Genomic DNA, 8,315 nt, shown 5'->3' with positions numbered 1-8,315 from the left:
GAAAGGAAAATTAGAGAAACCATGCAGGAATTTGGGTTGTCTGGATGTCTTCCACATGTATCCAGTTAATTATCAAGAACTAGAATCTCTTAACCATTACATGCATGTGTACATTTATAATGCATGTATATCTGTGCATAAATGTATATCTCCCTCCAGACTATTAACTTCCTTAGAATATTCTGGAATTATAATGTGGCAAATAATACCATAATCTTCTCCTAAAATAAGGTATCAGCATGCTTCTCTACTCCTACACATCAGATGAAATGGGTTTCCTCTTAAATGCATATTTTTGTTAGTAGTATAGCTTGTTTGTATTGTTACTGCTCTTCTGTGATCTCACTTGCATGAGAAAGAAGACAGGTATAGCAGCTCCTCCTAGTAGTAATGCTATTTTGTATTTCTGTTGTGGTAGTACTGAAGGTTTCCAATAGAATGCAAACATGCTCTGTCACCCATTTCACTGGAGGACAACTTCACCATGCCTCCAGAGTTCATTCATAGTCCTATGATTTGTCGTTTATCCTGTGTTAATCCTGGAATAAATGTATATTTTTACACTACTTCAAAAACTTTAAGAATATAAACTTCAAATACTGACAAAACCTTTAAATGCTGTTTACATTTTAAATTCCTTAAAAATGCTTGAAAGTTACCTTTAAATGATGTTTAAATGCAGGATTTTTTTTTTCCTACATCTGGTGTCATATGATTTCTTCTTTGCAATAGTGTTTTTTCCACCCTTTGCATTGCCTACCTCCAGCGACAGTACATCTGGCTACAGTCTATTCTCTGTAACACACTGTTTTTCTCAGGGTATCGCAACCAAGGCTTTCTCCTTGGTGAGTGCATGTAATTATTGTCTACTGTCTATTCATATCTGTTACCATTTCCTGCTGGGTTTCTATATACTACATTTTTGTGTCAGTCCCGTTTTAATTAGCTTCTGGTATTTTCTCCTGAAGGCCAAAATTCATTAGAGAATTGAACAGACCAATAATTTCCAATGATAATTTCCAATGATAATTGTGCAGTTAAACTACTTGTTTGCACAGAGAAGTAGTTTGTGACATCATTTTGATGCTATTTTGGGATCCCAGCTTGCAGAATGTTCAAAACCTCGAATGTTCCTGGGCCTTCTGGTACTGTCGTTCAACGGAAGGAACACTTAGCTAGGTCCTGACCACAGCGTGACTAAGGCAGGGACAGAAGAGTCTTCCAGGGTAATTAAGCTATTTTGTTCCTCTTTTTTTTTTTTTATCCTTTCCTTTGGGGTATTTTAGCCATGGGCGGTAGAATCACAGAGGAAAAATATGAGCTGAAGGCAAGATGGTTTTCCAATGGAGAAACCAAGAAGCTACTTCACTACAAAATATCATCCAGGAAATATTTTTTTTGTTTTCTTTATTTTTTTAATAACTGTAAAGAACTCCTGGCACTTCTGAATCAGATTCTCTGCACAGAAGACAGGATAGGGAAGCAGCTTATCTATAGCTTGTTTCAACTAGAGGGGAGCTGGTGTTGAATATTCACCTGTCACGAAGGCAACAACCAGACTGTGCACAAGTAATTCCCATTGATTTTAAATGACCAAGCTCCTACAGTAGAGACTGTGGCTGTCATTTTACTTGTGGTACTGCTCTTTGCCAATAGCTAGGGCTGTGAGGGATGGTATCAGGGAGGCAGGAAAGGAAAGGAAAGGAAAGGAAAGGAAAGGAAAGGAAAGGAAAGGAAAGGAAAGGAAAGGAAAGGAAAGGAAAGGAAAGGAAAGGAAAGGAAAGGAAAGGAAAGGAAAGGAAAGGAAAGGAAAGGAAAGGAAAGGAAAGGAAAGGAAAGGAAAGGAAAGGAAAGGAAAGGAAAGGAAAGGAAAGGAAAGGAAAGGAAAGGAAAGGAAAGGAAAGGAAAGGAAAGGAAAGGAAAGGAAAGGAAAGGAAAGGAAAGGAAAGGAAAGGAAAGGAAAGGAAAGGAAAGGAAAGGAAAGGAAAAGAAATGAAAAAAAAGTTGTTGACTTCTGGTGATTAATGTGTTAAATCTGGCTATATGGACAAAATAACTATTAAAGGTATACATAAAGCATAAGTGAGAACATTTCCTATGTCTAATCATTACTTAGGGCACAAATCACACTAGATTTCATAACTGCTAGAAAAATACTTACTCTAGTAAGATACTATTTGTATCTAGCCAGAGCTTAGATACAATTAAGGAGATTAATACAATTCTGCAGGTTTCAATGCCCTGTATTTGCCATCAATTTTGTTTGAAATAAAAATGATAGTAGCACATCCATCACATTTCACAGTTTCAAGAGAAAAACTAGTGCTCTGAGCATTAACAATTCCTTCTGGTTATTTATACAAGTTATTTAGTACTAATACATTGAAAGGAAGATAGTGCTGTAAAGCTGATAAAGACACAGGCCAAGTCAGAGTCCCTTCCTGTAATACAGTATTTCCCAAAGCCATCTGCCACAACTTTCTTTGCTAGAATCTCTGGAATGAGGGGAGTCCATCCCACCCAAACCACAGCCATAATAGTGCTCAAGCTGATTATTTCTTATTTGTGGAGGCTTCTGTATGTCATTGCCTTCTGCCTAACTTCGCCCTTCGTTTTACACCATTCCACTGCACGGGAACTGCTCAGCATGGACTGTATTTGGATGTTTGCAATAGAAAGACCCGCCTGCCCTCATTCCTTCTGTAAGCTATCCACACCGGTTCTGAATAGCAAAGGTGAGCTGAAAAAAAATGCCGAAATTGCTGATTTCACCTGAAAATGCTCACATTTGGTCAAATGTTCCACTGTGAAATGAAGCAAAAGGGGTGGTGAAGGGCCTCAACCAACCCAAATGTAACCAAGAAGCAAATGCTTTGCACTTTTAATGTGTATCTGGAGAGAATGTAGGCAGTAAAGTCTGTTAGAGAACTGACAGGATCATCTTTCACTTGCTCAATAAGCAGGGAATGGTAAAGAGCATTTCAGTAGCGTTTTGTACAATAAAAGCAGGGAGAATAAATACCACGTCACATACAGCTGAAATGCAGCAGTCACATTCGCAGCTGTGCCCTTATCAAGATCTTTCATGCCACAACAATAAAAGTTCTGTGGAGCTGGAGATAACACGGTAGAGGAAATGCTGGAGAGTGCAGACAGTCATGTAAATTATTAAAACAGAAACACAAAGAAAGAAGTAGGGGTTTCTTGTGTTACAGATTTACATTTTGCAAAGTAACTCCACTTGAAAAAGGAACACAAAGTTCTCTTATTTAAATGGTTTTGTTCCAGTGAACTGATTTAGACAATTTTTGCTTAACAAATCATTTTTCCTTGGTATTTTTGCCCAGTACTTAAGAATGTATTTTTTGCTGTGAGCATTGTGAAGCATGCTGAGTGAAGACATAAGACAGCATTCTCGCAAAACTAAATTAGTCCACAGACTAGCTGCCTGGAAGTTGTACATAAATTTATTCTTATTTCCTCCATTTTTCTCTTACTATTAGCACTCCCTTCTGTCTAGGTCATGAAACCAGTTAATGCATTTCTTCTCTACTTAACATTTAAAGCCTCCATAATTCTTACAACTGGATTTTTTTTCTCAAAAGTCATGCACCTTCACAGTGAACACTGCCTCAGCACTAGCCTGTGTGCTGGTTCTTTCATGATCTTCTCAGTTTCTGACCAAATCTTTTCTCCCCTCTACAGTTCAATCTGACCAAACTATTGCCATCGAAGTATTTTCCTTTTCTCACCACTCTGATACTCTCAACACTGGATTATTTGTCTTTTTGTCCCTGGTTAGACCAGTCCAGCATTGCTGAATGATGGTTTACTGCAAGGGGTGTATAGCAGTCGAGCAAATGCAGGCTCCTTTGTTCTCTACTTCATTTGTAGACCTGTGAGCTTCTACAGAATATGTCAACTGAGATCATAGTTAATTCACATTCTTGATCATATTGAGATTGTCATAGGTAGCTTTTCCAGATGCATGTATTCCTCTTGAATTTATATGACAAGATAACATTAAAATCAGACATCTTACTACACCAGAGAAAGGCATGTATTTCTCAGAGTCTATCACCACTGAACCAAAAGTAACAAACCCCTGGGAACTTTGCAGGGAGATATATTTATCCTTTCTGAGTCATCCAATCACACAAGACTCAGGGCTGGTGCTAAAACTTCCGGAAACATCTGGAAAGCAACCACAGAAATCAATCAAACCACTAAAAACCTTGAAAAGTGGTAAAAGGAAGGTGCAGAAGTCCATCAGAGCCACCACTTGCTCATCAGGATGTCCCTTCTCTGCTCCTTCAGTTTCTACTATACATGCCAATCCTCCAGCATAGCATCTCCAGAAAAGGCTGGGCTTTCTGCTCACATGTTGGAGTCCTGACACCTCCTGAAACTCTGCAAGTTAGCTTGCAATGACCCACAAGCTGTGTCTCATTTAAATGGATCATCTGCTTATATTTGTCAATACAAGTTTCCCTAAAGTAGTTTGACTGCTCCTGCACGTGAAGTGAATGTTGTCAGAAACAGATCTCTACACTTATACAGACTAGATCTCACAAGCAGTTTTCCAAAGTAACTTGAGCGTCTGGGATCTAATCAGATGAGTTTTGTTGTTTGTTTTTCCCCGGAAGGAGCTTTGTCAGTGTGACATATCTCCTTGGCAATCTTCCTATGGTTGATATCTTTCCCATTCTTCTCAGAGGACAGTGGGGAGGAATTCAATTAGATCTCAGTCTATATGAGTTTCAGAGTTATTTCTGCATCCATCACATCTATGTTTTGGACCAGGGAAATTTTTTGTGAATGTTGGCAAGTCAGTAGCAAAAGGTGTAATTCTTGGAGTGTTGCTGATTCTGCTACTTGCTTGTATGAAGAGCTGTGTAAATAATGTAATACTATGATGGCTAGGAATCAACAAAAAAACCACTCCATTCAAAATTAAAGCACATTAAAAAGAAATCACTCTCTTCAAAAGCATCATTTTAAAATTCTTAATTAATAATGCCTCAAAAAAATTATTATTTAAAATTCTGAGCAGAAGCTTGCATCTTATTAGAGCATTTCAGTTTCCTTCCCAAACAAATTAAAACATCTCAATTTCACTGATTTTTGTCCTCACCACACATAAAGAGAAAAAAGCCGCATTATTTTTAATCCCCTCTTCTCCCCATAGCACTTGCAGAAGTAGGAGTTAAATGGCCAGCAATGCCTCCTACTCTGTCAGGAGTAATGCTTTTTTAGGCCAGAGAGAAGTTTTGGTCTCCAGCATACCAAGAGTATGAGAGAATCACTGAGCTATCAAATCAGTTATTCTGCCAGCATCTTTCCAGTTCAGTGAAGAGTAAATTAATCCTACCTAGGAGTGCTCCAGCAGGAGAATTAGAGCAAGCAGTCAGGTAGTATGGTGCTTGGCAGGAGTGTAAATAATGGATAAATAATTAATTTTCTTTGGGGAACCTTCAAGGATCTACTGCTCTGCTAATGTAGACATGCTGGAACAGCTACAGCAAGGGATTGAGCTGGAAACCTGCTCTGTAGAAAGCAAGCAAGCCCATGGGTGGTTGCTCAGCAGCTCCATCACCTCACTAGAAACCAGGGATGTCTGAGACAGGCACCAGTTTCTGGAGTCAGCACCAATCAGGTGGTGTTGGTGAGGGAGCTCCTTTAGCAGAAGACATTAGGATGCACCTTAGGCCACCACCGTCACTTGGAAATGACTGCCTACAAGTGAGCCTGGCACACCAACCAAGTGACATTACCAGTGCTTCTGTAGCCTTATTTAGGAAAGTCCAACAGCTCCAATGAGATGACAAAAGATGGTGCAAAAATAGTTACGTGCTGACTCGAAACCTGTGGCCGCCAGTAAAATGACTGCAATCAACTGCCAACCTGTGTACTATCTTCTGTGTGATTTCTCAGAGTTGATCCTATTTATCCTGTTCTCAAATCTTTACTTGTTTCCACGTACCTGTTTGATTAACCTCTCTCCATTTTTCCTTCTCTCTTCAGATAGTCACTTGTCTATCTGCTTTCACGTCTGTTATTTGTGCTTCTGACCTAAAGTACTGGTTTGTTTTCCTTCAACTTCCCTGTACTTTTTCTTAGAATAGTTGTTTTTCCCTGTCCTATTCGTTGTGTTTCTGTGATTCTCCATTCTTAATATAAAACTCATTTACCCTGCCTCACTTCACATCTTGCAGTACATGTAAACTCATCAGCCCCAGGTCCATCGGTCTAATTTCCCCTCTCCATCTGCTAACACCCCTCCCTTCCTCTCACTTCCACACAGCACACCGCCTTCTTTTCTTCCCAGTTTGATGTCTCTCCTCCAGCTTTCCCAGTGTACTCCTACCCACCGCTCTCCCTGCTGATCACGCTAGCAGAAATGTGTAGCTCTGGTGCTTTATCCAGTAGATCTTGGCTTCATTCAATGCCCTGATGCTCTGTAGATTGAGCCCACAGGCACCACCTTGGCCAGCTGGTGTTTAGGCTCTGTGGAACAATGACAACACTTTCAATGTGGTTTTAAGGAGGCATTTGGATCACATTTTAAATCCACAAGATTAGGAATATCTTAGTCTTTGGAACGAGACGTACACAACTGATCTTTGGAAAGCTGTCTTACTCCTTCAAAACACAAGCAAATTGAAAAATCTGGATGCGCAAGATCAGAAATTAAATGAAAACCTCACTTTGGCCATCTAAAAATAAAGCCATGTCAAGCAAAGACCTCGCTGAATAGCAAACCCTTAAATACCCTTTCCTTTGCTGCACTAAGTGTTGTTTCAGATTCTTAACTTGAATGTATAATTTATTCCTTGAGCTGTAACATTTCATTAAGCTGCAGAAACTTCAGAGGAACAGCTCTTCAGTTTCTTACAGACTTGAACTTCTTACTGCCTCTTCAAAAATGGAGGGTCTTGGTTTCTAAGCTTTTATTTTTTTTTTGGGGGGGGGGGGGGAAGGAGGCGATTGTTCATTATTGGGATTTGATTTTCTGCATCTACCAGCTCAAGCACAGATTGATTGTTACTGGTGCGTTAAGAGCAACCTGAATCTTTTAGAAGTTAACGCGGTGGGCCAGATCCTCAGCTGCAGGTCTGAATGCTTAAGTCTGCTTAGGAAGAAGTTGGAGAACATCTGGAGAGCTTACCCAGCAGCTACAAAAGATGGTTTTCTTTCAGCTCAAGAGTGAGCTACATTTAAGAGATAATTGTCATAATAAGAAAAAACCCAAATCCTGAAGTGTTTCCAAGCTATTAATCACTTCCCTAGTATCTCTCCTTGGGGAAATCATCCCAAGTCCTATGATACTGATCACAATTGTAAACAACTATTTTCCTTCCTTAGCTCCTGTAATAAAATTCACACTGAATAGTTCTGTCTGAACTCCTTGGCTCCTTCTTGGGCTTTATTTTTCCTGATTTAGAAATGAGGGAAGAGAAGGATTTTTTTTTTTTTTTAAATCTCATGCATCCTTACAACACCGTTAAAAACCCACAAAAGTAACAGCAAGAAAAGGAAGTGAATTTGCTTGAAGAATTCCTTCTAAATGTTAATTAAATAGTAAATGTATGGCAGAGTACTAATAGACACTTGTCAGAATATACTGTTAGGAAAAAAATTACATAAAGCAGGGGAATATGTTTAACTTTTGAATGCCTTTAGGGAGGGAACCTGGTAGATGCGTGCCCCCTTAATAAATACTGACAATCATCAGACGCCTCTGGGGTACTGCTGATTGCATGATTTGGGCACATACACAAAAAATTATGCGCAACTTGCACGCTGTGGTTTTGTTTGAAGGAACAGAAAAAGACACCACTGTTCAGAACAATTTTCTTGCACATTCACTGATCAGGGAACAGGCTCATTCCTGCTTCAATCTACATTTGCTCATCTAAACTGAAAGATCCTCCTTTTTGAACTTGTGCTGCTGCTCGTAACGTTTCCCTGGAGACAAACTTAACAGAGTAAATGCTTTGTACCTGCTCACAAGTTTCAAAGACTTCAGTTTCGCAAATTTGTATGAAATGCAGCTCCCTCACCCAGAGGAGAGCAATCCTCGTATGTAAGCTTATGCACACATCATACCCACATAGGCATCCACATTAGTTTTGGGAGGTTTTTAACTCTTCCTACAAGATGACAACTCTGGATTCTGCTTAAACTCTGGAGTTTTGAAGTAAAGTGATGTATTTTGGATGCAAGTCTCCTTGCGTTATCAAAATCAGGATTTATGATGCTTTAGGCTGCTTTAGACTTAAGCTACATGCTGCCTTTTATAGTGAAGCTCTAGT

This window comes from Gallinula chloropus (assembly GCF_964237585.1).
Source record: "Gallinula chloropus genome assembly, chromosome: 4".
In the NCBI taxonomy this organism is placed as follows: Eukaryota; Metazoa; Chordata; class Aves; order Gruiformes; family Rallidae; genus Gallinula; species Gallinula chloropus.
Note: the sequence above shows the minus strand (reverse complement) of the source record.